A 23,566-nucleotide genomic window follows, 5' to 3' on the forward strand; every position below is an offset into this window, starting at 1 on the left:
AACCATTAGAAGTATTTCGAACTAAACTTCGAAAACAAAAAAACTAGAGAGCCGTTTGTCTTGACTCTCGAGGCACCGGTGAGATTCGAACTAACGATCTCCTGTTTACTAGACAGGTGCTTTAACCAACTAAGCCACGGCGCCTGCGCAGCGTCTTGTTCAGGCAGTGACACCATCAGAAGATTTTCCAACTAAACTTCGAAAACAAAAAAACTAGAGAGCCGTTTGTCTTGACTCTCGAGGCACCGGCGAGATTCGAACTCACGATCTCCTGTTTACTAGACAGGCGCTTTAACCAACTAAGCCACGGCGCCTGCGCAGCGTCTTGTTCAGACAGTGACACCATCAGAAGTATTTCGAACTGAACTTCGAAAACAAAAAACTAGAGAGACGTTTGTCTTGACTCTCGAGGCACCGGTGAGATTCGAACTCACGATCTGCTGTTTACTAGACAGGCTCTTTAACCAACTAAGCCACGGCGCTTCTGCAGAGTCTTGTTCAGGCAGTGACACCATCAGAAGTATTTCGAACTAAACTTCGAAAACAAAAAAACTAGAGAGCCGTTTGTTTCGACTCTCGAGGCACCGGTGAGATTCGAACTCATGATCTCCTGTTTACTAGACAGGCGCTTTAACCAACTAAGCCACGGCGCCTGCGCAGCGTCTTGTTCAGGCAGTGACACCATCAGAAGTATTTCCAACTAAACTTCGAAAACAAAAAACTAGAGAGACGTTTGTCTTGACTCTCGAGGCACCGGTGAGATTCGAACTCACGATCTCCGGTTTACTAGACAGGCGCTTTAACTAACTAAGCCACGGCGCCTGCGCAGCCTCTTGTTCAGACAGTGACACCATCAGAATTATTTCGAACTGAACTTCGAAAACAAAAAACTAGAGAGACGTTTGTCTTGACTCTCGAGGCACCGGTGAGATTCGAACTCAAGATCTGCTGTTTACTAGAAAGGCTCTTTAACCAACTAAGCCACGGCGCTTCTGCAGAGTCTTGTTCAGGCAGTGACACCATCAGAAGTATTTCGAACTAAACTTCGAAAACAAAAAAACTAGAGAGAGGTTTGTCTTGACTCTCGAGGCACCGGTGAGATTCGAACTCACGATCTCCTGTTTACTAGACAGGCGCTTTAACTAACTAAGCCACGGCGCCTGCGCAGCGTTTTGTTCAGGCAGTGACACCATCAGAAGTATTTCGAACTAAACTTCGAAAACAAAAGTACTGAAAGTTGGGCGAGTTCGTACTCGATCATGACTTCTTTGCGCAAACACGTACACGGACACAAGGAAAAGAGGCAAACAACACGGGCGCCCGTGTTGTTTGCCTCTTTTTCTTGTGTCCGTGTACGTGTTTGCGCAAAGAAGTCATGAATGTTCGAAAACAAAAAACTAGAGAGACGTTAGTCTTGACTCCCGAGGCACCGGTGAGATTCAAACTCACGATCTCCTGTTTACTAGACAGGCGCTTTAACTAATCCACGGCGCCTGCGCAGCGTGTTTGTTCAGGCAGTGACACCATCGGAAGTATTTGGAACTAAACTTCGAAAACAAAAAACTAGAGATACGTTTGCCTTGACTCTCGAGGCACCGGTGAGATTCGAACTCATGATCTCCTGTTTACTAGACAGGCGCTTTAACCAACTAAGCCACGGCGCCTGCGCAGCGTCTTGTTCAGGAAGTGACGCGATCAGAAGTATTTCGAACTAAACTTCGAAAACAAAAAACTAGAGAGATGTTTGTCTTGACTCTCGAGGCACTTGTGAGATTCAAACTCATGATCTCCTGTTTACTAGACAGGCGCTTTAACCAACTAAGCCACGGCGCCTGCGCAGCGTCTTGTTCAGGCAGTGACACCATCAGAAGTATTTCGAAATAAACTTCGAAAACAAAAAACTAGAGAGAAGTTTGTCTTGACTCTCGAGGCACCAGTGAGATTCGAACTCACGATCTCCGGTTTACTAGACAGGAAATTTAACCAAATAAGCCACGGCGTCTGCGCAGCGTCTTGTTCAGGCAGTGACACCATTGGAAGTATTTCGAACAATACTTTGAAAACAAAAAAAATCAGAAGAGACGTTAGTCTTGACTCTCGAGGCACCAGTGAGATTCGAACTCACGATCTCCTGTTTGCTAGACAGGCGCTTTAACCAACTAAGCCAAGGCGCATGCGCAGCGTCTTGTTCAGGCAGTGACACCATCACAAGTATTTAGAACTAAACTTCGAAAACAAAAAACTACAGAGACGTTTGTCTTGACTCTCGAGGCACGGGTGAGATTCGAACTCACTCTCTGCTGTTTACTAGACAGGCGCTTTAACCAACTAAGCCACGGCGCTTGTGCAGCGTCTTGTTCACGCAGTGACTGCATCAGAAGTATTTCGAACTAAACTTCGAAAACAAAAATTTAGAGAGACGTTTGTCTTGACTCTCGAGGCACCGGTGAGATTCGAACTCACGAACTCCGGTTTACTAGACAGGCGCTTTAACTAACTAAGCCACAGCGCCTGCGCAGCGTCTTGTTCAGACAGTGACACCATCAGAAGTATTTCGAACTGAACTTCGAAAACAAAAAACTAGAGAGACAGTTGTCTTGACTCTCGAGGCACCGGTGAGATTCGAACTCACGATCTGCTGTTTACTAGACAGGCTCTTTAACCAACTAAGCCACGGCGCTTCTGCAGCGTCTTGTTCAGGCAGTGACACCATCAGAAGTATTTCGAACTAAACTTCGAAAACAAAAAAACTAGAGAGAGGTTTGTCTTGACTCTCGAGGCACCGGTGAGATTCGAACTCACGATCTCCTGTTTACTAGACAGGCGCTTTAACTAACTAAGCCACGGCGCCTGCGCAGCGTTTTGTTCAGGCAGTGACACCATCAGAAGTATTTCGAACTAAACTTCGAAAACAAAAGTACTGAAAGTTGGGCGAGTTCGTACTCGATCATGACTTCTTTGCGCAAACACGTACACGGACACAAGGAAAAGAGGCAAACAACACGGGCGCCCGTGTTGTTTGCCTCTTTTCCTTGTGTCCGTGTACGTGTTTGCGCAAAGAAGTCATGAATGTTCGAAAACAAAAAACTAGAGAGACGTTAGTCTTGACTCCCGAGGCACCGGTGAGATTCAAACTCACGATCTCCTGTTTACTAGACAGGCGCTTTAACTAACTAAGCCACGGCGCCTGCGCAGCGTCTTTTTCAGGCAGTGACACCATCAGAAGTATTTGGAACTAAACTTCGAAAACAAAAAACTGGAGATACTTTTGTCTTGACTCTCGAGGCACCGGTGAGATTCGAACTCACGATCTCCTGTTTACTAGACAGGCGCTTTAACCAACTAAGCCACGGCGCCTGCGCAGCGTCTTGTTCAGGCAGTGACACCATCAGAAGTATTTCGAAATAAACTTCGAAAACAAAAAACTAGAGAGACGTTTGTCTTGACTCTCGAGGCACCGGTGAGATTCGAACTCACGATCTCCGGTTTACTAGACAGGCACTTTAACCAAATAAGCCACGGCGTCTGCGCAGCGTCTTTTTCAGGCAGTGACACCATTGGAAGTATTTCGAACAATTCTTCGAAAACAAAAAAAATCAGAAGAGACGTTAGTCTTGACTCTCGAGGCACCGGTGAGATTCGAACTCACGATCTCCTGTTTGCTAGACGGGCGCTTTAACCAACTAAGCCAAGGCGCCTGCGCAGCGTCTTGTTCAGGCAGTGACACCATCACAAGTATTTAGAACTAAACTTCGAAAACAAAAAACTACAGAGACGTTTGTCTTGACTCTCGCGGCACCGGTGAGATTCGAACTCATGATCTCCTGTTTACTAGACATGCGCTTTAACCAACTAAGCCACGGCACCTGCGCAGCCTCGTGTTCAGGCAGTGAAACCATTAGAAGTATTTCGAACTAAACTTCGAAAACAAAAAAACTAGAGAGCCGTTTGTCTTGACTCTCGAGGCACCGGTGAGATTCGAACTAACGATCTCCTGTTTACTAGACAGGTGCTTTAACCAACTAAGCCACGGCGCCTGCGCAGCGTCTTGTTCAGGCAGTGACACCATCAGAAGATTTTCCAACTAAACTTCGAAAACAAAAAAACTAGAGAGCCGTTTGTCTTGACTCTCGAGGCACCGGCGAGATTCGAACTCACGATCTCCTGTTTACTAGACAGGCGCTTTAACCAACTAAGCCACGGCGCCTGCGCAGCGTCTTGTTCAGACAGTGACACCATCAGAAGTATTTCGAACTGAACTTCGAAAACAAAAAACTAGAGAGACGTTTGTCTTGACTCTCGAGGCACCGGTGAGATTCGAACTCACGATCTGCTGTTTACTAGACAGGCTCTTTAACCAACTAAGCCACGGCGCTTCTGCAGAGTCTTGTTCAGGCAGTGACACCATCAGAAGTATTTCGAACTAAACTTCGAAAACAAAAAAACTAGAGAGCCGTTTGTTTCGACTCTCGAGGCACCGGTGAGATTCGAACTCATGATCTCCTGTTTACTAGACAGGCGCTTTAACCAACTAAGCCACGGCGCCTGCGCAGCGTCTTGTTCAGGCAGTGACACCATCAGAAGTATTTCGAACTAAACTTCGAAAACAAAAAACTAGAGAGACGTTTGTCTTGACTCTCGAGGCACCGGTGAGATTCGAACTCACGATCTCCGGTTTACTAGACAGGCGCTTTAACTAACTAAGCCACGGCGCCTGCGCAGCCTCTTGTTCAGACAGTGACACCATCAGAATTATTTCGAACTGAACTTCGAAAACAAAAAACTAGAGAGACGTTTGTCTTGACTCTCGAGGCACCGGTGAGATTCGAACTCAAGATCTGCTGTTTACTAGAAAGGCTCTTTAACCAACTAAGCCACGGCGCTTCTGCAGAGTCTTGTTCAGGCAGTGACACCATCAGAAGTATTTCGAACTAAACTTCGAAAACAAAAAAACTAGAGAGAGGTTTGTCTTGACTCTCGAGGCACCGGTGAGATTCGAACTCACGATCTCCTGTTTACTAGACAGGCGCTTTAACCAACTAAGCCACGGCGCTTGTGCAGCGTCTTGTTCAGGCAGTGACACCATCAGAAGTATTTCGAACTAAACTTCGAGAACAAAAAACTTGAGAGAAGTTTGTCTTGACTCTCGACGCACAGGTGAGATTCGAACTCACGATCTTCCTTTCACTAGGCAGGCGCTTTAACTAACTAAGCCACAGCGCCTGCGCAGCGTCTTGTTCAGGCAGTGACACCATCAGAATTATTTCAAACTAAACATCGAAAACAATAAACTAGAGAGACGTTTGTCTTGACTCTCGAGGCACCGGTGAGATTCGAGCTCACGATCTCCGGTTTACTAGACAGGCGCGTTAACTAACTAAGCCACGGCGCCTGCGCAGCGTCTTGTTCAGACAGTGACACCATCAGAAGTATTTCGAACTGAACTTCGAAAACAAAAAACTAGAGAGACGTTTGTCTTGACTCTCGAGGCACCGGTGAGATTCGAACTCACGATCTGCTGCTTACTAGACAGGCTCTTTAACCAACTAAGCCACGGCGCTTCTGCAGAGTCTTGTTCAGGCAGTGACACCATCAGAAGTATTTCGAACTAAACTTCGAAAACAAAAAAACTAGAGAGAGATGTCTTGACTCTCGAGGCACCGGTGAGATTCGAACTCACGATCTCCTGTTTACTAGACAGGTGCTTTAACTAACTAAGCCACGGCGCCTGCGCAGCGTTTTGTTCAGGCAGTGACACCATCAGAAGTATTTCGAACTAAACTTCGAAAACAAAAGTACTGAAAGTTGGGCGAGTTCGTACTCGATCATGACTTCTTTGCGCAAACACGTACACGGACACAAGGAAAAGAGGCAAACAACACGGGCGCCCGTGTTGTTTGCCTCTTTTCCTTGTGTCCGTGTACGTGTTTGCGCAAAGAAGTCATGAATGTTCGAAAACAAAAAACTAGAGAGACGTTAGTCTTGACTCCCGAGGCACCGGTGAGATTCAAACTCACGATCTCCTGTTTACTAGACAGGCGCTTTAACTAACTAATCCACGGCGCCTGCGCAGCGTCTTGTTCAGGCAGTGACACCATCAGAAGTATTTGGAACTAAACTTGAAAACAAAAAACTAGAGATACGTTTGTCTTGACTCTCGAGGCACCGGTGAGATTCGAACTCAAGATCTCCTGTTTACTCGACAGACGCTTTAACCAACTAAGCCATGGCGCCTGCGCAGTGTCTCTTTCAGGAAGTGACGCGATCAGAAGTATTTCGAACTAAACTTCGAAAACAAAAAACTAGAGAGACGTTTGTCTTGACTCTCGAGGCACCTGTGAGATTCAAACTCATGATCTCCTGTTCACCAGACAGGCGCTTTAACCAACTAAGCCACGGCGCCTGCGCAGCGTCTTGTTCAGGCAGTGACACCATCAGAAGTATTTCGAAATAAACTTCGAAAACAAAAAACTAGAGAGACGTTTGTCTTGACTCTCGAGGCACCGGTGAGATTCGAACTCACGATCTCCGGTTTACTAGACAGGAAATTTAACCAAATAAGCCACGGCGTCTGCGCAGCGTCTTGTTTAGGCAGTGACACCATTGGAAGTATTTCGAACAATACTTTGAAAACAAAAAAAATCAGAAGAGACGTTAGTCTTGACTCTCGAAGCACCAGTGAGATTCGAACTCACGATCTCCGGTTTACTAGACAGGTGCTTTAACTAACTAAGCCACAGCGCCTGCGCAGCGTCTTGTTCAGGCAGTGACACCATCAGAAGTATTTCGAAATAAACTTCGAAAACAAAAAACTAGAGAGACGTGTGTCTTGACTCTCGAGGCACCGGTGAGATTCGAACTCACGATCTCTGGTTTACTAGACAGGAAATTTAACCAAATAAGCCACGGCGTCTGCGCAGCGTCTTGTTCAGGCAGTGACACCATTGGAAGTATTTAGAACTAAACTTCGAAAACAAAAAACTACAGAGACGTTTGTCTTGACTCTCGAGGCACGGGTGAGATTCGAACTCACGATCTGCTGTTTACTAGACAGGCGCTTTAACCAACTAAGCCACGGCGCTTGTGCAGCGTGTTGTTCAGGCAGTGACAGCATCAAAAGTATTTCGAACTAAACTTCGAAAACAAAAAAACTAGACAGAGGTTTGTCTTGACTCTCGAGGCACCGATGAGATTCGAACTCACGATCTTCCTTTCACTAGACAGGCGCTTTAACTAACTAAGCCACGGCGCTTGTGCAGCGTCTTGTTCAGGCAGTCACACCATCAGAAATATTTCGAACTAAACTTCGAGAACAAAAAACTTGAGAGACGTTTGTCTTGACTCTCGAGGCACAGGTGAGATTCGAACTCACGATCTTCCTTTCACTAGACAGGCGCTTTAACTAACTAAGCCACAGCGCCTGCGCAGCGTCTTGTTCAGGCAGTGACACCATCAGAATTATTTCGAACTAAACTTCGAAAACTAAAAACTAGAGAGACGTTTCCCTTGACTCTCGAGGCACCGGTGAGATTCCAACTCATGATCTCCTGTTTACTAGACAGGCGCTTTAACCAACTAAGCCACGGCGCCTGCGCAGCGTCTTGTTCAGGCAGTGACACCATCAGAAGTATTTCGAACTAAACTTCGAAAACAAAAATTTAGAGAGACGTTTGTCTTGACTCTCGAGGCACCGGTGAGATTCGAACTCACGATCTCCGGTTTACTAGACAGGCGCTTCAACTAACTAAGCCACGGCGCCTGCGTAGCGTCTCGTTCAGACAGTGACACCTTCAGAAGTATTTCGAACTGAACTTTGAAAACAAAAAACTAGAGAGACGTTTGTCTTGACTCTCGAGGCACCGGTGAGATTCGAACTCATGATCTCCTGTTTACTAGACAGGCGCTTTAACCAACTAAGCCACAGCGCCTTCGCAGCGTCTTGATCAGGCAGTCACACCATCAGAAGTTTTTCGAACTAAACTTCGAAAACAAAAAACTAGAGAGACGTTTGTCTTGACTCTCGAGGCGCCGGTGAGATTCGAACTCACGATCTCCGGTTTACTAGACAGGCGCTTTAACTAACTAAGCCACGGCGCCTGCGCAGCGTCTTGTTCAGACAGTGACACCATCAGAAGTATTTCGAACTGAACTTCGAAAAGAAAAACTAGAGAGACGTTTGTCTTGACTCTCGAGGCACCGGTGAGATTCGAACTCACGATCTGCTGTTTACTATACAGGCTCTTTAACCAAGTAAGCCACAACGCTTCTGCAGAGTCTTGTTCAGGCAGTGACACCATCAGAAGTATTTCGAACTAAACTTCGAAAACAAAAAAACTAGACAGAGGTTTGTCTTGACTCTCGAGGCACCGGTGAGATTCGAACTCACGATCTCCTGTTTACTAGACAGGCGCTTTAACTAACTAAGCCACGGCGCCTGCGCAGCGTTTTGTTCAGGCAGTGACACCATCAGAAGTATTTCGAACTAAACTTCGAAAACAAAAGTACTGAAAGTTGGGCGAGTTCGTACTCGATCATGACTTCTTTGCGCAAACACGTACACGGACACAAGGAAAAGAGGCAAACAACACGGGCGCCCGTGTTGTTTGCCTCTTTTTCTTGTGTCCGTGTACGTGTTTGCGCAAAGAAGTCATGAATGTTCGAAAACAAAAAACTAGAGAGACGTTAGTCTTGACTCCCGAGGCACCGGTGAGATTCAAACTCACGATCTCCTGTTTACTAGACAGGCGCTTTAACTAATCCACGGCGCCTGCGCAGCGTGTTTGTTCAGGCAGTGACACCATCGGAAGTATTTGGAACTAAACTTCGAAAACAAAAAACTAGAGATACGTTTGCCTTGACTCTCGAGGCACCGGTGAGATTCGAACTCATGATCTCCTGTTTACTAGACAGGCGCTTTAACCAACTAAGCCACGGCGCCTGCGCAGCGTCTTGTTCAGGAAGTGACGCGATCAGAAGTATTTCGAACTAAACTTCGAAAAGAAAAAACTAGAGAGATGTTTGTCTTGACTCTCGAGGCACTTGTGAGATTCAAACTCATGATCTCCTGTTTACTAGACAGGCGCTTTAACCAACTAAGCCACGGCGCCTGCGCAGCGTCTTGTTCAGGCAGTGACACCATCAGAAGTATTTCGAAATAAACTTCGAAAACAAAAAACTAGAGAGAAGTTTGTCTTGACTCTCGAGGCACCAGTGAGATTCGAACTCACGATCTCCGGTTTACTAGACAGGAAATTTAACCAAATAAGCCACGGCGTCTGCGCAGCGTCTTGTTCAGGCAGTGACACCATTGGAAGTATTTCGAACAATACTTTGAAAACAAAAAAAATCAGAAGAGACGTTAGTCTTGACTCTCGAGGCACCAGTGAGATTCGAACTCACGATCTCCTGTTTGCTAGACAGGCGCTTTAACCAACTAAGCCAAGGCGCATGCGCAGCGTCTTGTTCAGGCAGTGACACCATCACAAGTATTTAGAACTAAACTTCGAAAACAAAAAACTACAGAGACGTTTGTCTTGACTCTCGAGGCACGGGTGAGATTCGAACTCACTCTCTGCTGTTTACTAGACAGGCGCTTTAACCAACTAAGCCACGGCGCTTGTGCAGCGTCTTGTTCACGCAGTGACTGCATCAGAAGTATTTCGAACTAAACTTCGAAAACAAAAATTTAGAGAGACGTTTGTCTTGACTCTCGAGGCACCGGTGAGATTCGAACTCACGAACTCCGGTTTACTAGACAGGCGCTTTAACTAACTAAGCCACAGCGCCTGCGCAGCGTCTTGTTCAGACAGTGACACCATCAGAAGTATTTCGAACTGAACTTCGAAAACAAAAAACTAGAGAGACAGTTGTCTTGACTCTCGAGGCACCGGTGAGATTCGAACTCACGATCTGCTGTTTACTAGACAGGCTCTTTAACCAACTAAGCCACGGCGCTTCTGCAGCGTCTTGTTCAGGCAGTGACACCATCAGAAGTATTTCGAACTGAACTTCGAAAACAAAAAACTAGAGAGACGTTTGTCTTGACTCTCGAGGCACCGGTGAGATTCGAACTCACGATCTGCTGTTTACTAGACAGGCTCTTTAACCAACTAAGCCACGGCGCTTCTGCAGAGTCTTGTTCAGGCAGTGACACCATCAGAAGTATTTCGAACTAAACTTCGAAAACAAAAAAACTAGAGAGCCGTTTGTTTCGACTCTCGAGGCACCGGTGAGATTCGAACTCATGATCTCCTGTTTACTAGACAGGCGCTTTAACCAACTAAGCCACGGCGCCTGCGCAGCGTCTTGTTCAGGCAGTGACACCATCAGAAGTATTTCGAACTAAACTTCGAAAACAAAAAACTAGAGAGACGTTTGTCTTGACTCTCGAGGCACCGGTGAGATTCGAACTCACGATCTGCTGTTTACTATACAGGCTCTTTAACCAAGTAAGCCACAACGCTTCTGCAGAGTCTTGTTCAGGCAGTGACACCATCAGAAGTATTTCGAACTAAACTTCGAAAACAAAAAAACTAGACAGAGGTTTGTCTTGACTCTCGCGGCACCGGTGAGATTCGAACTCATGATCTCCTGTTTACTAGACATGCGCTTTAACCAACTAAGCCACGGCACCTGCGCAGCCTCGTGTTCAGGCAGTGAAACCATTAGAAGTATTTCGAACTAAACTTCGAAAACAAAAAAACTAGAGAGCCGTTTGTCTTGACTCTCGAGGCACCGGTGAGATTCGAACTAACGATCTCCTGTTTACTAGACAGGTGCTTTAACCAACTAAGCCACGGCGCCTGCGCAGCGTCTTGTTCAGGCAGTGACACCATCAGAAGATTTTCCAACTAAACTTCGAAAACAAAAAAACTAGAGAGCCGTTTGTCTTGACTCTCGAGGCACCGGCGAGATTCGAACTCACGATCTCCTGTTTACTAGACAGGCGCTTTAACCAACTAAGCCACGGCGCCTGCGCAGCGTCTTGTTCAGACAATGACACCATCAGAAGTATTTCGAACTGAACTTCGAAAACAAAAAACTAGAGAGACGTTTGTCTTGACTCTCGAGGCACCGGTGAGATTCGAACTCACGATCTGCTGTTTACTAGACAGGCTCTTTAACCAACTAAGCCACGGCGCTTCTGCAGAGTCTTGTTCAGGCAGTGACACCATCAGAAGTATTTCGAACTAAACTTCGAAAACAAAAAAACTAGAGAGCCGTTTGTTTCGACTCTCGAGGCACCGGTGAGATTCGAACTCATGATCTCCTGTTTACTAGACAGGCGCTTTAACCAACTAAGCCACGGCGCCTGCGCAGCGTCTTGTTCAGGCAGTGACACCATCAGAAGTATTTCGAACTAAACTTCGAAAACAAAAAACTAGAGAGACGTTTGTCTTGACTCTCGAGGCACCGGTGAGATTCGAACTCACGATCTCCGGTTTACTAGACAGGCGCTTTAACTAACTAAGCCACGGCGCCTGCGCAGCCTCTTGTTCAGACAGTGACACCATCAGAATTATTTCGAACTGAACTTCGAAAACAAAAAACTAGAGAGACGTTTGTCTTGACTCTCGAGGCACCGGTGAGATTCGAACTCAAGATCTGCTGTTTACTAGAAAGGCTCTTTAACCAACTAAGCCACGGCGCTTCTGCAGAGTCTTGTTCAGGCAGTGACACCATCAGAAGTATTTCGAACTAAACTTCGAAAACAAAAAAACTAGAGAGAGGTTTGTCTTGACTCTCGAGGCACCGGTGAGATTCGAACTCACGATCTCCTGTTTACTAGACAGGCGCTTTAACCAACTAAGCCACGGCGCTTGTGCAGCGTCTTGTTCAGGCAGTGACACCATCAGAAGTATTTCGAACTAAACTTCGAGAACAAAAAACTTGAGAGAAGTTTGTCTTGACTCTCGACGCACCGGTGAGATTCGAACTCACGATCTCCTGTTTACTAGACAGGCGCTTTAACTAACTAAGCCACGGCGCCTGCGCAGCGTTTTGTTCAGGCAGTGACACCATCAGAAGTATTTCGAACTAAACTTCGAAAACAAAAGTACTGAAAGTTGGGCGAGTTCGTACTCGATCATGACTTCTTTGCGCAAACACGTACACGGACACAAGGAAAAGAGGCAAACAACACGGGCGCCCGTGTTGTTTGCCTCTTTTTCTTGTGTCCGTGTACGTGTTTGCGCAAAGAAGTCATGAATGTTCGAAAACAAAAAACTAGAGAGACGTTAGTCTTGACTCCCGAGGCACCGGTGAGATTCAAACTCACGATCTCCTGTTTACTAGACAGGCGCTTTAACTAATCCACGGCGCCTGCGCAGCGTGTTTGTTCAGGCAGTGACACCATCGGAAGTATTTGGAACTAAACTTCGAAAACAAAAAACTAGAGATACGTTTGCCTTGACTCTCGAGGCACCGGTGAGATTCGAACTCATGATCTCCTGTTTACTAGACAGGCGCTTTAACCAACTAAGCCACGGCGCCTACGCAGCGTCTTGTTCAGGAAGTGACGCGATCAGAAGTATTTCGAACTAAACTTCGAAAACAAAAAACTAGAGAGATGTTTGTCTTGACTCTCGAGGCACTTGTGAGATTCAAACTCATGATCTCCTGTTTACTAGACAGGCGCTTTAACCAACTAAGCCACGGCGCCTGCGCAGCGTCTTGTTCAGGCAGTGACACCATCAGAAGTATTTCGAAATAAACTTCGAAAACAAAAAACTAGAGAGAAGTTTGTCTTGACTCTCGAGGCACCGGTGAGATTCGAACTCACGATCTCCGGTTTACTAGACAGGCACTTTAACCAAATAAGCCACGGCGTCTGCGCAGCGTCTTTTTCAGGCAGTGACACCATTGGAAGTATTTCGAACAATTCTTCGAAAACAAAAAAAATCAGAAGAGACGTTAGTCTTGACTCTCGAGGCACCGGTGAGATTCGAACTCACGATCTCCTGTTTGCTAGACGGGCGCTTTAACCAACTAAGCCAAGGCGCCTGCGCAGCGTCTTGTTCAGGCAGTGACACCATCACAAGTATTTAGAACTAAACTTCGAAAACAAAAAACTACAGAGACGTTTGTCTTGACTCTCGCGGCACCGGTGAGATTCGAACTCATGATCTCCTGTTTACTAGACATGCGCTTTAACCAACTAAGCCACGGCACCTGCGCAGCCTCGTGTTCAGGCAGTGAAACCATTAGAAGTATTTCGAACTAAACTTCGAAAACAAAAAAACTAGAGAGCCGTTTGTCTTGACTCTCGAGGCACCGGTGAGATTCGAACTCATGATCTCCTGTTTACTAGACAGGCGCTTTAACCAACTAAGCCACGGCGCCTGCGCAGCGTCTTGTTCAGGCAGTGACACCATCAGAAGTATTTCGAACTAAACTTCGAAAACAAAAAACTAGAGAGACGTTTGTCTTGACTCTCGAGGCACCGGTGAGATTCTAACTCACGATCTGCTGTTTACTATACAGGCTCTTTAACCAAGTAAGCCACAACGCTTCTGCAGAGTCTTGTTCAGGCAGTGACACCATCAGAAGTATTTCGAACTAAACTTCGAAAACAAAAAAACTAGACAGAGGTTTGTCTTGACTCTCGCGGCACCGGTGAGATTCGAACTCATGATCTCCTGTTTACTAGACATGCGCTTTAACCAACTAAGCCACGGCACCTGCGCAGCCTCGTGTTCAGGCAGTGAAACCATTAGAAGTATTTCGAACTAAACTTCGAAAACAAAAAAACTAGAGAGCCGTTTGTCTTGACTCTCGAGGCACCGGTGAGATTCGAACTAACGATCTCCTGTTTACTAGACAGGTGCTTTAACCAACTAAGCCACGGCGCCTGCGCAGCGTCTTGTTCAGGCAGTGACACCATCAGAAGATTTTCCAACTAAACTTCGAAAACAAAAAAACTAGAGAGCCGTTTGTCTTGACTCTCGAGGCACCGGCGAGATTCGAACTCACGATCTCCTGTTTACTAGACAGGCGCTTTAACCAACTAAGCCACGGCGCCTGCGCAGCGTCTTGTTCAGACAGTGACACCATAAGAAGTATTTCGAACTGAACTTCGAAAACAAAAAACTAGAGAGACGTTTGTCTTGACTCTCGAGGCACCGGTGAGATTCGAACTCACGATCTGCTGTTTACTAGACAGGCTCTTTAACCAACTAAGCCACGGCGCTTCTGCAGAGTCTTGTTCAGGCAGTGACACCATCAGAAGTATTTCGAACTAAACTTCGAAAACAAAAAAACTAGAGAGCCGTTTGTTTCGACTCTCGAGGCACCGGTGAGATTCGAACTCATGATCTCCTGTTTACTAGACAGGCGCTTTAACCAACTAAGCCACGGCGCCTGCGCAGCGTCTTGTTCAGGCAGTGACACCATCAGAAGTATTTCGAACTAAACTTCGAAAACAAAAAACTAGAGAGACGTTTGTCTTGACTCTCGAGGCACCGGTGAGATTCGAACTCACGATCTCCGGTTTACTAGACAGGCGCTTTAACTAACTAAGCCACGGCGCCTGCGCAGCCTCTTGTTCAGACAGTGACACCATCAGAATTATTTCGAACTGAACTTCGAAAACAAAAAACTAGAGAGACGTTTGTCTTGACTCTCGAGGCACCGGTGAGATTCGAACTCAAGATCTGCTGTTTACTAGAAAGGCTCTTTAACCAACTAAGCCACGGCGCTTCTGCAGAGTCTTGTTCAGGCAGTGACACCATCAGAAGTATTTCGAACTAAACTTCGAAAACAAAAAAACTAGAGAGAGGTTTGTCTTGACTCTCGAGGCACCGGTGAGATTCGAACTCACGATCTCCTGTTTACTAGACAGGCGCTTTAACCAACTAAGCCACGGCGCTTGTGCAGCGTCTTGTTCAGGCAGTGACACCATCAGAAGTATTTCGAACTAAACTTCGAGAACAAAAAACTTGAGAGAAGTTTGTCTTGACTCTCGACGCACCGGTGAGATTCGAACTCACGATCTCCTGTTTACTAGACAGGCGCTTTAACTAACTAAGCCACGGCGCCTGCGCAGCGTTTTGTTCAGGCAGTGACACCATCAGAAGTATTTCGAACTAAACTTCGAAAACAAAAGTACTGAAAGTTGGGCGAGTTCGTACTCGATCATGACTTCTTTGCGCAAACACGTACACGGACACAAGGAAAAGAGGCAAACAACACGGGCGCCCGTGTTGTTTGCCTCTTTTTCTTGTGTCCGTGTACGTGTTTGCGCAAAGAAGTCATGAATGTTCGAAAACAAAAAACTAGAGAGACGTTAGTCTTGACTCCCGAGGCACCGGTGAGATTCAAACTCACGATCTCCTGTTTACTAGACAGGCGCTTTAACTAATCCACGGCGCCTGCGCAGCGTGTTTGTTCAGGCAGTGACACCATCGGAAGTATTTGGAACTAAACTTCGAAAACAAAAAACTAGAGATACGTTTGCCTTGACTCTCGAGGCACCGGTGAGATTCGAACTCATGATCTCCTGTTTACTAGACAGGCGCTTTAACCAACTAAGCCACGGCGCCTGCGCAGCGTCTTGTTCAGGAAGTGACGCGATCAGAAGTATTTCGAACTAAACTTCGAAAACAAAAAACTAGAGAGATGTTTGTCTTGACTCTCGAGGCACTTGTGAGATTCAAACTCATGATCTCCTGTTTACTAGACAGGCGCTTTAACCAACTAAGCCACGGCGCCTGCGCAGCGTCTTGTTCAGGCAGTGACACCATCAGAAGTATTTCGAAATAAACTTCGAAAACAAAAAACTAGAGAGAAGTTTGTCTTGACTCTCGAGGCACCGGTGAGATTCGAACTCACGATCTCCGGTTTACTAGACAGGCACTTTAACCAAATAAGCCACGGCGTCTGCGCAGCGTCTTTTTCAGGCAGTGACACCATTGGAAGTATTTCGAACAATTCTTCGAAAACAAAAAAAATCAGAAGAGACGTTAGTCTTGACTCTCGAGGCACCGGTGAGATTCGAACTCACGATCTCCTGTTTGCTAGACGGGCGCTTTAACCAACTAAGCCAAGGCGCCTGCGCAGCGTCTTGTTCAGGCAGTGACACCATCACAAGTATTTAGAACTAAACTTCGAAAACAAAAAACTACAGAGACGTTTGTCTTGACTCTCGCGGCACCGGTGAGATTCGAACTCATGATCTCCTGTTTACTAGACATGCGCTTTAACCAACTAAGCCACGGCACCTGCGCAACCTCGTGTTCAGGCAGTGAAACCATTAGAAGTATTTCGAACTAAACTTCGAAAACAAAAAAACTAGAGAGCCGTTTGTCTTGACTCTCGAGGCACCGGTGAGATTCGAACTAACGATCTCCTGTTTACTAGACAGGTGCTTTAACCAACTAAGCCACGGCGCCTGCACAGCGTCTTGTTCAGGCAGTGACACCATCAGAAGATTTTCCAACTAAACTTCGAAAACAAAAAAACTAGAGAGCCGTTTGTCTTGACTCTCGAGGCACCGGCGAGATTCGAACTCACGATCTCCTGTTTACTAGACAGGCGCTTTAACCAACTAAGCCACGGCGCCTGCGCGGCGTCTTGTTCAGACAGTGACACCATCAGAAGTATTTCGAACTGAACTTCGAAAACAAAAAACTAGAGAGACGTTTGTCTTGACTCTCGAGGCACCGGTGAGATTCGAACTCACGATCTGCTGTTTACTAGACAGGCTCTTTAACCAACTAAGCCACGGCGCTTCTGCAGAGTCTTGTTCAGGCAGTGACACCATCAGAAGTATTTCGAACTAAACTTCGAAAACAAAAAAACTAGAGAGCCGTTTGTTTCGACTCTCGAGGCACCGGTGAGATTCGAACTCATGATCTCCTGTTTACTAGACAGGCGCTTTAACCAACTAAGCCACGGCGCCTGCGCAGCGTCTTGTTCAGGCAGTGACACCATCAGAAGTATTTCGAACTAAACTTCGAAAACAAAAAACTAGAGAGACGTTTGTCTTGACTCTCGAGGCACCGGTGAGATTCGAACTCACGATCTCCGGTTTACTAGACAGGCGCTTTAACTAACTAAGCCACGGCGCCTGCGCAGCCTCTTGTTCAGACAGTGACACCATCAGAATTATTTCGAACTGAACTTCGAAAACAAAAAACTAGAGAGACGTTTGTCTTGACTCTCGAGGCACCGGTGAGATTCGAACTCAAGATCTGCTGTTTACTAGAAAGGCTCTTTAACCAACTAAGCCACGGCGCTTCTGCAGAGTCTTGTTCAGGCAGTGACACCATCAGAAGTATTTCGAACTAAACTTCGAAAACAAAAAAACTAGAGAGAGGTTTGTCTTGACCCTCGAGGCACCGGTGAGATTCGAACTCACGATCTCCTGTTTACTAGACAGGCGCTTTAACCAACTAAGCCACGGCGCTTGTGCAGCGTCTTGTTCAGGCAGTGACACCATCAGAAGTATTTCGAACTAAACTTCGAGAACAAAAAACTTGAGAGAAGTTTGTCTTGACTCTCGACGCACAGGTGAGATTCGAACTCACGATCTTCCTTTCACTAGGCAGGCGCTTTAACTAACTAAGCCACAGCGCCTGCGCAGCGTCTTGTTCAGGCAGTGACACCATCAGAATTATTTCAAACTAAACATCGAAAACAATAAACTAGAGAGACGTTTGTCTTGACTCTCGAGGCACCGGTGAGATTCGAGCTCACGATCTCCGGTTTACTAGACAGGCGCGTTAACTAACTAAGCCACGGCGCCTGCGCAGCGTCTTGTTCAGACAGTGACACCATCAGAAGTATTTCGAACTGAACTTCGAAAACAAAAAACTAGAGAGACGTTTGTCTTGACTCTCGAGGCACCGGTGAGATTCGAACTCACGATCTGCTGCTTACTAGACAGGCTCTTTAACCAACTAAGCCACGGCGCATCTGCAGAGTCTTGTTCAGGCAGTGACACCATCAGAAGTATTTCGAACTAAACTTCGAAAACAAAAAAACTAGAGAGAGATGTCTTGACTCTCGAGGCACCGGTGAGATTCGAACTCACGATCTCCTGTTTACTAGACAGGTGCTTTAACTAACTAAGCCACGGCGCCTGCGCAGCGTTTTGTTCAGGCAGTGACACCATCAGAAGTATTTCGAACTAAACTTCGAAAACAAAAGTACTGAAAGTTGGGCGAGTTCGTACTCGATCATGACTTCTTTGCGCAAACACGTACACGGACACAAGGAAAAGAGGCAAACAACACGGGCGCCCGTGTTGTTTGCCTCTTTTCCTTGTGTCCGTGTACGTGTTTGCGCAAAGAAGTCATGAATGTTCGAAAACAAAAAACTAGAGAGACGTTAGTCTTGACTCCCGAGGCACCGGTGAGATTCAAACTCACGATCTCCTGTTTACTAGACAGGCGCTTTAACTAACTAATCCACGGCGCCTGCGCAGCGTCTTGTTCAGGCAGTGACACCATCAGAAGTATTTGGAACTAAACTTGAAAACAAAAAACTAGAGATACGTTTGTCTTGACTCTCGAGGCACCGGTGAGATTCGAACTCAAGATCTCCTGTTTACTCGACAGACGCTTTAACCAACTAAGCCATGGCGCCTGCGCAGTGTCTCTTTCAGGAAGTGACGCGATCAGAAGTATTTCGAACTAAACTTCGAAAACAAAAAACTAGAGAGACGTTTGTCTTGACTCTCGAGGCACCTGTGAGATTCAAACTCATGATCTCCTGTTCACCAGACAGGCGCTTTAACCAACTAAGCCACGGCGCCTGCGCAGCGTCTTGTTCAGGCAGTGACACCATCAGAAGTATTTCGAAATAAACTTCGAAAACAAAAAACTAGAGAGACGTTTGTCTTGACTCTCGAGGCACCGGTGAGATTCGAACTCACGATCTCCGGTTTACTAGACAGGAAATTTAACCAAATAAGCCACGGCGTCTGCGCAGCGTCTTGTTCAGGCAGTGACACCATTGGAAGTATTTCGAACAATACTTTGAAAACAAAAAAAATCAGAAGAGACGTTAGTCTTGACTCTCGAAGCACCAGTGAGATTCGAACTCACGATCTCCGGTTTACTAGACAGGTGCTTTAACTAACTAAGCCACAGCGCCTGCGCAGCGTCTTGTTCAGAGAGTGACACCATCAGAAGTATTTCGAACTGAACTTCGAAAACAAAAAACTAGAGAGACAGTTGTCTTGACTGTCGAGGCACCGGTGAGATTCGAACTCACGATCTGCTGTTTACTAGACAGGCTCTTTAACCAACTAAGCCACGGCGCTTCTGCAGCGTCTTGTTCAGGAAGTGACACCATCAGAAGTATTTCGAACTAAACTTCGAAAACAAAAAAACTAGAGAGAGGTTTGTCTTGACTCTCGAGGCACCGGTGAGATTCGAACTCACGATCTCCTGTTTACTAGACAGGTGCTTTAACTAACTAAGCCACGGCGCCTGCGCAGCGTTTTGTTCAGGCAGTGACACCATCAGAAGTATTTCGAACTAAACTTCGAAAACAAAAGTACTGAAAGTTGGGCGAGTTCGTACTCGATCATGACTTCTTTGCGCAAACACGTACACGGACACAAGGAAAAGAGGCAAACAACACGGGCGCCCGTGTTGTTTGCCTCTTTTCCTTGTGTCCGTGTACGTGTTTGCGCAAAGAAGTCATGAATGTTCGAAAACAAAAAACTAGAGAGACGTTAGTCTTGACTCCCGAGGCACCGGTGAGATTCAAACTCACGATCTCCTGTTTACTAGACAGGCGCTTTAACTAACTAAGCCACGGCGCCTGCGCAGCGTCTTGTTCAGGATGTGACACCATCAGAAGTATTTGGAACTAAACTTCGAAACAAAAAACTGGAGATACGTTTGTCTTGACTCTCGAGGCACCGGTGAGATTCGAACTCATGACCTCCTGTTTACTAGACAGGCGCTTTAACTAACTAAGCCACGGCGCCTGCGCAGCGTCTTGTTCAGGATGTGACACCATCAGAAGTATTTGGAACTAAACTTCGAAACAAAAAACTGGAGATACGTTTGTCTTGACTCTCGAGGCACCGGTGAGATTCGAACTCATGATCTCCTGTTTACTAGACAGGCGCTTTAACCAACTAAGCCAAGGCGCCTGCGCAGCGTCTTGTTCAGGCAGTGACGCCATCACAAGTATTTAGAACTAAACTTCGAAAACAAAAAACTACAGAGACGTTTGTCTTGACTCTCGTGGCACCGGTGAGATTCGAACTCATGATCTCCTGTTTACTAGACATGCGCTTTAACCAACTAAGCCACGGCACCTGCGCAGCCTCGTGTTCAGGCAGTGAAACCATTAGAAGTATTTCGAACTAAACTTCGAAAACAAAAAAACTAGAGAGCCGTTTGTCTTGACTCTCGAGGCACCGGTGAGATTCGAACTAACGATCTCCTGTTTACTAGACAGGTGCTTTAACCAACTAAGCCACGGCGCCTGCGCAGCGTCTTGTTCAGGCAGTGACACCATCAGAAGAATTTCCAACTAAACTTCGAAAACAAAAAAACTAGAGAGCCGTTTGTCTTGACTCTCGAGGCACCGGCGAGATTCGAACTCACGATCTCCTGCTTACTAGACAGGCGCTTTAACCAACTAAGCCACGGCGCCTGCGCAGCGTCTTGTTCAGACAGTGACACCATCAGAAGTATTTCGAACTGAACTTCGAAAACAAAAAACTAGAGAGACGTTTGTCTTGACTCTCGAGGCACCGGTGAGATTCGAACTCACGATCTGCTGTTTACTAGACAGGCTCTTTAACCAACTAAGCCACGGCGCTTCTGCAGAGTCTTGTTCAGGCAGTGACACCATCAGAAGTATTTCGAACTAAACTTCGAAAACAAAAAAACTAGAGAGCCGTTTGTCTTGACTCTCGAGGCACCGGTGAGATTCGAACTCATGATCTCCTGTTTACTAGACAGGCGCTTTAACCAACTAAGCCACGGCGCCTGCGCAGCGTCTTGTTCAGGCAGTGACACCATCAGAAGTATTTCGAACTAAACTTCGAAAACAAAAAACTAGAGAGACGTTTGTCTTGACTCTCGAGGCACCGGTGAGATTCGAACTCACGATCTCCGGTTTACTAGACAGGTGCTTTAACTAACTAAGCCACAGCGCCTGCGCAGCGTCTTGTTCAGACAGTGACACCATCAGAAGTATTTCGAACTGAACTTCGAAAACAAAAAACTAGAGAGACGTTTGTCTTGACTCTCGAGGCACCGGTGAGATTCGAACTCAAGATCTGCTGTTTACTAGACAGGCTCTTTAACCAACTAAGCCACGGCGCTTCTGCAGAGTCTTGTTCAGGCAGTGACACCATCAGAAGTATTTCGAACTAAACTTCGAAAACAAAAAAACTAGAGAGAGGTTTGTCTTGACTCTCGAGGCACCGGTGAGATTCGAACTCACGATCTCCTGTTTACTAGACAGGCGCTTTAACCAACTAAGCCACGGCGCTTGTGCAGCGTCTTGTTCAGGCAGTGACACCATCAGAAGTATTTCGAACTAAACTTCGAGAACAAAAAACTTGAGAGACGTTTGTCTTGACTCTCGACGCACAGGTGAGATTCGAACTCACGATCTTCCTTTCACTAGACAGGCGCTTTAACTAACTAAGCCACAGCGCCTGCGCAGCGTCTTGTTCAGGCAGTGACACCATCAGAATTATTTCGAACTAAACTTCGAAAACCAAAAACTAGAGAGACGTTTGTCTTGACTCTCGAGGCACCGGTGAGATTCGAACTCATGATCTCCTGTTTACTAGACAGGCGGTTTAACCAACTAAGCCACGGCGCCTGCGCAGCGTCTTGATCAGGCAGTGACACCATCAGAAGTATTTCGAACTAAACTTCGAAAACAAAAAACTAGAGAGACGTTTGTCTTGACTCTCGAGGCACCGGTGAAATTCGAACTCACGATCTCCGGTTTACTAGACAGGTGCTTTAACTAACTAAGCCACGGCGCCTGCGCAGAGTCTTGTTCAGACAGTGACACCATCAGAAGTATTTCGAACTGAACTTCGAAAAGAAAAAACTAGAGAGTCGTTTGTCTTGACTCTCGAGGCACCGGTGAGATTCGAACTCACGATCTGCTGTTTACTAGACAGGCTCTTTAACCAACTAAGCCACAACGCTTCTGCAGAGTCTTGTTCAGGCAGTGACACCATCAGAAGTATTTCGAACTAAACTTCGAAAACAAAAAACTAGCCAGAGGTTTGTCTTGACTCTCGAGGCACCGGTGAGATTCGAACTCACGATGTCCTGTTTACTAGACAGGCGCTTTAACTAACTAAGCCACGGCACCTGCGCAGCGTTTTTTTCAGGCAGTGACACCATCAGAAGTATTTCGAACTAAACTTCGAAAACAAAAGTACTGAAAGTTGGGCGAGTTCGTACTCGATCATGACTTCTTTGCGCAAACACGTACACGGACACAAGGAAAAGAGGCAAACAACACGGGCGCCCGTGTTGTTTGCCTCTTTTCCTTGTGTCCGTGTACGTGTTTGCGCCAAGAAGTCATGAATGTTCGAAAACAAAAAACTAGAGAGACGTTAGTCTTGACTCCCGAGGCACCGGTGAGATTCAAACTCACGATCTCCTGTTTACTAGACAGGCGCTTTAACTAACTAATCCACGGCGCCTGCGCAGCGTCTTGTTCAGGCAGTGACACCATCGGAAGTATTTGGAACTAAACTTCGAAAACAAAAAACTAGAGATACGTTAGTCTTGACTCTCGAGGCACCGGTGAGATTCGAACTCATGATCTCCTGTTTACTAGACAGGCGCTTTAACCAACTAAGCCACGGCGCCTGCGCAGCGTCTTGTTCAGGAAGTGACGCGATCAGAAGTATTTCGAACTAAACTTCGAAAACAAAAAACTAGAGAGATGTTTGTCTTGACTCTCGAGGCACCTGTGAGATTCAAACTCATGATCTCCTGTTTACTAGACAGGCGCTTTAACCAACTAAGCCACGGCGCCTGCGCAGCGTCTTGTTCAGCAAGTGACACCATCAGAAGTATTTCGAAATAAACTTCGAAAACAAAAAACTAGAGAGAAGTTTGTCTTGACTCTCGAGGCACCGGTGAGATTCGAACTCACGATCTCCGGTTTACTAGACAGGAAATTTAACCAAATAAGCCACGGCGTCTGCGCAGCATCTTGTTCAGGCAGTGACACCATTGGAAGTATTTCGAACAATACTTCGAAAACAAAAAAAATCAGAAGAGACGTTAGTCTTGACTCTCGAGGCACCGGTGAGATTCGAACGCACGATCTCCTGTTTGCTAGACAGGCGCTTTAACCAACTAAGCCAAGGCGCCTGCGCAGCGTCTTGTTCAAGCAGTGACACCATCAGAAGTATTTCGAACTAATCTTCGAAAACAAAGAACTAGAGAGACGTTTGTCTTGACTCTCGAGGCACCGGTGAGATTCGAACTCACGATCTCCGGTTTACTAGACAGGCGCTTTAACTAACTAAGCCACGGCGCCTGCGCAGCGTCTTGTTCAGGCAGTGACACCATCAGAAGTAATTCGAACTGAACTTCGAAAACAAAAAAACTAG

The 23,566-nt window shown here is 46.4% G+C and overlaps 47 non-coding genes across 47 annotated transcripts; all 47 read right to left on the reverse strand.

Moving 5' to 3' along the window:
• Positions 1-70: 70 nt before the first annotated feature.
• Positions 71-144, reverse strand: TRNAT-AGU (transfer RNA threonine (anticodon AGU)). Its single transcript has one exon. It is a non-coding gene; the product is annotated as a tRNA-Thr (tRNA).
• A 96-nt stretch (positions 145-240) lies between these two features.
• On the reverse strand, positions 241-314 carry TRNAT-AGU (transfer RNA threonine (anticodon AGU)). The gene has a single exon. It is a non-coding gene; the product is annotated as a tRNA-Thr (tRNA).
• A 265-nt stretch (positions 315-579) lies between these two features.
• Positions 580-653, reverse strand: TRNAT-AGU (transfer RNA threonine (anticodon AGU)). Its single transcript has one exon. It is a non-coding gene; the product is annotated as a tRNA-Thr (tRNA).
• A 434-nt stretch (positions 654-1,087) lies between these two features.
• On the reverse strand, positions 1,088-1,161 carry TRNAT-AGU (transfer RNA threonine (anticodon AGU)). Its single transcript has one exon. It is a non-coding gene; the product is annotated as a tRNA-Thr (tRNA).
• Positions 1,162-1,590: 429 nt separating this feature from the next.
• On the reverse strand, positions 1,591-1,664 carry TRNAT-AGU (transfer RNA threonine (anticodon AGU)). Its single transcript has one exon. It is a non-coding gene; the product is annotated as a tRNA-Thr (tRNA).
• A 436-nt stretch (positions 1,665-2,100) lies between these two features.
• On the reverse strand, positions 2,101-2,174 carry TRNAA-AGC (transfer RNA alanine (anticodon AGC)). Its single transcript has one exon. It is a non-coding gene; the product is annotated as a tRNA-Ala (tRNA).
• Positions 2,175-2,777: 603 nt separating this feature from the next.
• On the reverse strand, positions 2,778-2,851 carry TRNAT-AGU (transfer RNA threonine (anticodon AGU)). Its single transcript has one exon. It is a non-coding gene; the product is annotated as a tRNA-Thr (tRNA).
• Positions 2,852-3,283: 432 nt separating this feature from the next.
• Positions 3,284-3,357, reverse strand: TRNAT-AGU (transfer RNA threonine (anticodon AGU)). The gene has a single exon. It is a non-coding gene; the product is annotated as a tRNA-Thr (tRNA).
• Positions 3,358-3,624: 267 nt separating this feature from the next.
• TRNAA-AGC (transfer RNA alanine (anticodon AGC)) lies at positions 3,625-3,698 on the reverse strand. Its single transcript has one exon. It is a non-coding gene; the product is annotated as a tRNA-Ala (tRNA).
• Positions 3,699-3,963: 265 nt separating this feature from the next.
• Positions 3,964-4,037, reverse strand: TRNAT-AGU (transfer RNA threonine (anticodon AGU)). The gene has a single exon. It is a non-coding gene; the product is annotated as a tRNA-Thr (tRNA).
• Positions 4,038-4,133: 96 nt separating this feature from the next.
• On the reverse strand, positions 4,134-4,207 carry TRNAT-AGU (transfer RNA threonine (anticodon AGU)). Its single transcript has one exon. It is a non-coding gene; the product is annotated as a tRNA-Thr (tRNA).
• A 265-nt stretch (positions 4,208-4,472) lies between these two features.
• On the reverse strand, positions 4,473-4,546 carry TRNAT-AGU (transfer RNA threonine (anticodon AGU)). Its single transcript has one exon. It is a non-coding gene; the product is annotated as a tRNA-Thr (tRNA).
• A 434-nt stretch (positions 4,547-4,980) lies between these two features.
• Positions 4,981-5,054, reverse strand: TRNAT-AGU (transfer RNA threonine (anticodon AGU)). The gene has a single exon. It is a non-coding gene; the product is annotated as a tRNA-Thr (tRNA).
• A 601-nt stretch (positions 5,055-5,655) lies between these two features.
• On the reverse strand, positions 5,656-5,729 carry TRNAT-AGU (transfer RNA threonine (anticodon AGU)). Its single transcript has one exon. It is a non-coding gene; the product is annotated as a tRNA-Thr (tRNA).
• Positions 5,730-6,329: 600 nt separating this feature from the next.
• Positions 6,330-6,403, reverse strand: TRNAT-GGU (transfer RNA threonine (anticodon GGU)). Its single transcript has one exon. It is a non-coding gene; the product is annotated as a tRNA-Thr (tRNA).
• Positions 6,404-7,854: 1,451 nt separating this feature from the next.
• On the reverse strand, positions 7,855-7,928 carry TRNAT-AGU (transfer RNA threonine (anticodon AGU)). Its single transcript has one exon. It is a non-coding gene; the product is annotated as a tRNA-Thr (tRNA).
• Positions 7,929-8,361: 433 nt separating this feature from the next.
• Positions 8,362-8,435, reverse strand: TRNAT-AGU (transfer RNA threonine (anticodon AGU)). Its single transcript has one exon. It is a non-coding gene; the product is annotated as a tRNA-Thr (tRNA).
• A 429-nt stretch (positions 8,436-8,864) lies between these two features.
• Positions 8,865-8,938, reverse strand: TRNAT-AGU (transfer RNA threonine (anticodon AGU)). The gene has a single exon. It is a non-coding gene; the product is annotated as a tRNA-Thr (tRNA).
• Positions 8,939-9,374: 436 nt separating this feature from the next.
• TRNAA-AGC (transfer RNA alanine (anticodon AGC)) lies at positions 9,375-9,448 on the reverse strand. The gene has a single exon. It is a non-coding gene; the product is annotated as a tRNA-Ala (tRNA).
• A 772-nt stretch (positions 9,449-10,220) lies between these two features.
• On the reverse strand, positions 10,221-10,294 carry TRNAT-AGU (transfer RNA threonine (anticodon AGU)). Its single transcript has one exon. It is a non-coding gene; the product is annotated as a tRNA-Thr (tRNA).
• A 435-nt stretch (positions 10,295-10,729) lies between these two features.
• Positions 10,730-10,803, reverse strand: TRNAT-AGU (transfer RNA threonine (anticodon AGU)). Its single transcript has one exon. It is a non-coding gene; the product is annotated as a tRNA-Thr (tRNA).
• Positions 10,804-10,899: 96 nt separating this feature from the next.
• On the reverse strand, positions 10,900-10,973 carry TRNAT-AGU (transfer RNA threonine (anticodon AGU)). The gene has a single exon. It is a non-coding gene; the product is annotated as a tRNA-Thr (tRNA).
• Positions 10,974-11,238: 265 nt separating this feature from the next.
• Positions 11,239-11,312, reverse strand: TRNAT-AGU (transfer RNA threonine (anticodon AGU)). The gene has a single exon. It is a non-coding gene; the product is annotated as a tRNA-Thr (tRNA).
• Positions 11,313-11,746: 434 nt separating this feature from the next.
• TRNAT-AGU (transfer RNA threonine (anticodon AGU)) lies at positions 11,747-11,820 on the reverse strand. The gene has a single exon. It is a non-coding gene; the product is annotated as a tRNA-Thr (tRNA).
• A 598-nt stretch (positions 11,821-12,418) lies between these two features.
• TRNAT-AGU (transfer RNA threonine (anticodon AGU)) lies at positions 12,419-12,492 on the reverse strand. Its single transcript has one exon. It is a non-coding gene; the product is annotated as a tRNA-Thr (tRNA).
• A 436-nt stretch (positions 12,493-12,928) lies between these two features.
• TRNAA-AGC (transfer RNA alanine (anticodon AGC)) lies at positions 12,929-13,002 on the reverse strand. Its single transcript has one exon. It is a non-coding gene; the product is annotated as a tRNA-Ala (tRNA).
• A 265-nt stretch (positions 13,003-13,267) lies between these two features.
• TRNAT-AGU (transfer RNA threonine (anticodon AGU)) lies at positions 13,268-13,341 on the reverse strand. Its single transcript has one exon. It is a non-coding gene; the product is annotated as a tRNA-Thr (tRNA).
• A 435-nt stretch (positions 13,342-13,776) lies between these two features.
• On the reverse strand, positions 13,777-13,850 carry TRNAT-AGU (transfer RNA threonine (anticodon AGU)). Its single transcript has one exon. It is a non-coding gene; the product is annotated as a tRNA-Thr (tRNA).
• A 96-nt stretch (positions 13,851-13,946) lies between these two features.
• TRNAT-AGU (transfer RNA threonine (anticodon AGU)) lies at positions 13,947-14,020 on the reverse strand. The gene has a single exon. It is a non-coding gene; the product is annotated as a tRNA-Thr (tRNA).
• A 265-nt stretch (positions 14,021-14,285) lies between these two features.
• On the reverse strand, positions 14,286-14,359 carry TRNAT-AGU (transfer RNA threonine (anticodon AGU)). The gene has a single exon. It is a non-coding gene; the product is annotated as a tRNA-Thr (tRNA).
• A 434-nt stretch (positions 14,360-14,793) lies between these two features.
• On the reverse strand, positions 14,794-14,867 carry TRNAT-AGU (transfer RNA threonine (anticodon AGU)). Its single transcript has one exon. It is a non-coding gene; the product is annotated as a tRNA-Thr (tRNA).
• A 598-nt stretch (positions 14,868-15,465) lies between these two features.
• Positions 15,466-15,539, reverse strand: TRNAT-AGU (transfer RNA threonine (anticodon AGU)). Its single transcript has one exon. It is a non-coding gene; the product is annotated as a tRNA-Thr (tRNA).
• Positions 15,540-15,975: 436 nt separating this feature from the next.
• TRNAA-AGC (transfer RNA alanine (anticodon AGC)) lies at positions 15,976-16,049 on the reverse strand. Its single transcript has one exon. It is a non-coding gene; the product is annotated as a tRNA-Ala (tRNA).
• Positions 16,050-16,314: 265 nt separating this feature from the next.
• Positions 16,315-16,388, reverse strand: TRNAT-AGU (transfer RNA threonine (anticodon AGU)). Its single transcript has one exon. It is a non-coding gene; the product is annotated as a tRNA-Thr (tRNA).
• Positions 16,389-16,484: 96 nt separating this feature from the next.
• TRNAT-AGU (transfer RNA threonine (anticodon AGU)) lies at positions 16,485-16,558 on the reverse strand. The gene has a single exon. It is a non-coding gene; the product is annotated as a tRNA-Thr (tRNA).
• A 265-nt stretch (positions 16,559-16,823) lies between these two features.
• Positions 16,824-16,897, reverse strand: TRNAT-AGU (transfer RNA threonine (anticodon AGU)). The gene has a single exon. It is a non-coding gene; the product is annotated as a tRNA-Thr (tRNA).
• Positions 16,898-17,331: 434 nt separating this feature from the next.
• Positions 17,332-17,405, reverse strand: TRNAT-AGU (transfer RNA threonine (anticodon AGU)). Its single transcript has one exon. It is a non-coding gene; the product is annotated as a tRNA-Thr (tRNA).
• Positions 17,406-18,006: 601 nt separating this feature from the next.
• On the reverse strand, positions 18,007-18,080 carry TRNAT-AGU (transfer RNA threonine (anticodon AGU)). The gene has a single exon. It is a non-coding gene; the product is annotated as a tRNA-Thr (tRNA).
• Positions 18,081-18,680: 600 nt separating this feature from the next.
• On the reverse strand, positions 18,681-18,754 carry TRNAT-GGU (transfer RNA threonine (anticodon GGU)). Its single transcript has one exon. It is a non-coding gene; the product is annotated as a tRNA-Thr (tRNA).
• A 606-nt stretch (positions 18,755-19,360) lies between these two features.
• Positions 19,361-19,434, reverse strand: TRNAT-AGU (transfer RNA threonine (anticodon AGU)). The gene has a single exon. It is a non-coding gene; the product is annotated as a tRNA-Thr (tRNA).
• Positions 19,435-19,865: 431 nt separating this feature from the next.
• Positions 19,866-19,939, reverse strand: TRNAT-AGU (transfer RNA threonine (anticodon AGU)). Its single transcript has one exon. It is a non-coding gene; the product is annotated as a tRNA-Thr (tRNA).
• A 433-nt stretch (positions 19,940-20,372) lies between these two features.
• Positions 20,373-20,446, reverse strand: TRNAT-AGU (transfer RNA threonine (anticodon AGU)). The gene has a single exon. It is a non-coding gene; the product is annotated as a tRNA-Thr (tRNA).
• A 96-nt stretch (positions 20,447-20,542) lies between these two features.
• TRNAT-AGU (transfer RNA threonine (anticodon AGU)) lies at positions 20,543-20,616 on the reverse strand. The gene has a single exon. It is a non-coding gene; the product is annotated as a tRNA-Thr (tRNA).
• A 265-nt stretch (positions 20,617-20,881) lies between these two features.
• TRNAT-AGU (transfer RNA threonine (anticodon AGU)) lies at positions 20,882-20,955 on the reverse strand. The gene has a single exon. It is a non-coding gene; the product is annotated as a tRNA-Thr (tRNA).
• A 434-nt stretch (positions 20,956-21,389) lies between these two features.
• On the reverse strand, positions 21,390-21,463 carry TRNAT-AGU (transfer RNA threonine (anticodon AGU)). The gene has a single exon. It is a non-coding gene; the product is annotated as a tRNA-Thr (tRNA).
• A 1,277-nt stretch (positions 21,464-22,740) lies between these two features.
• Positions 22,741-22,814, reverse strand: TRNAT-AGU (transfer RNA threonine (anticodon AGU)). Its single transcript has one exon. It is a non-coding gene; the product is annotated as a tRNA-Thr (tRNA).
• A 436-nt stretch (positions 22,815-23,250) lies between these two features.
• Positions 23,251-23,324, reverse strand: TRNAA-AGC (transfer RNA alanine (anticodon AGC)). Its single transcript has one exon. It is a non-coding gene; the product is annotated as a tRNA-Ala (tRNA).
• Positions 23,325-23,566: the final 242 nt, after the last annotated feature.

This window comes from Rhipicephalus microplus, chromosome 5 (assembly GCF_043290135.1).
Source record: "Rhipicephalus microplus isolate Deutch F79 chromosome 5, USDA_Rmic, whole genome shotgun sequence".
NCBI classification, from domain to species: domain Eukaryota; kingdom Metazoa; phylum Arthropoda; class Arachnida; order Ixodida; family Ixodidae; genus Rhipicephalus; species Rhipicephalus microplus.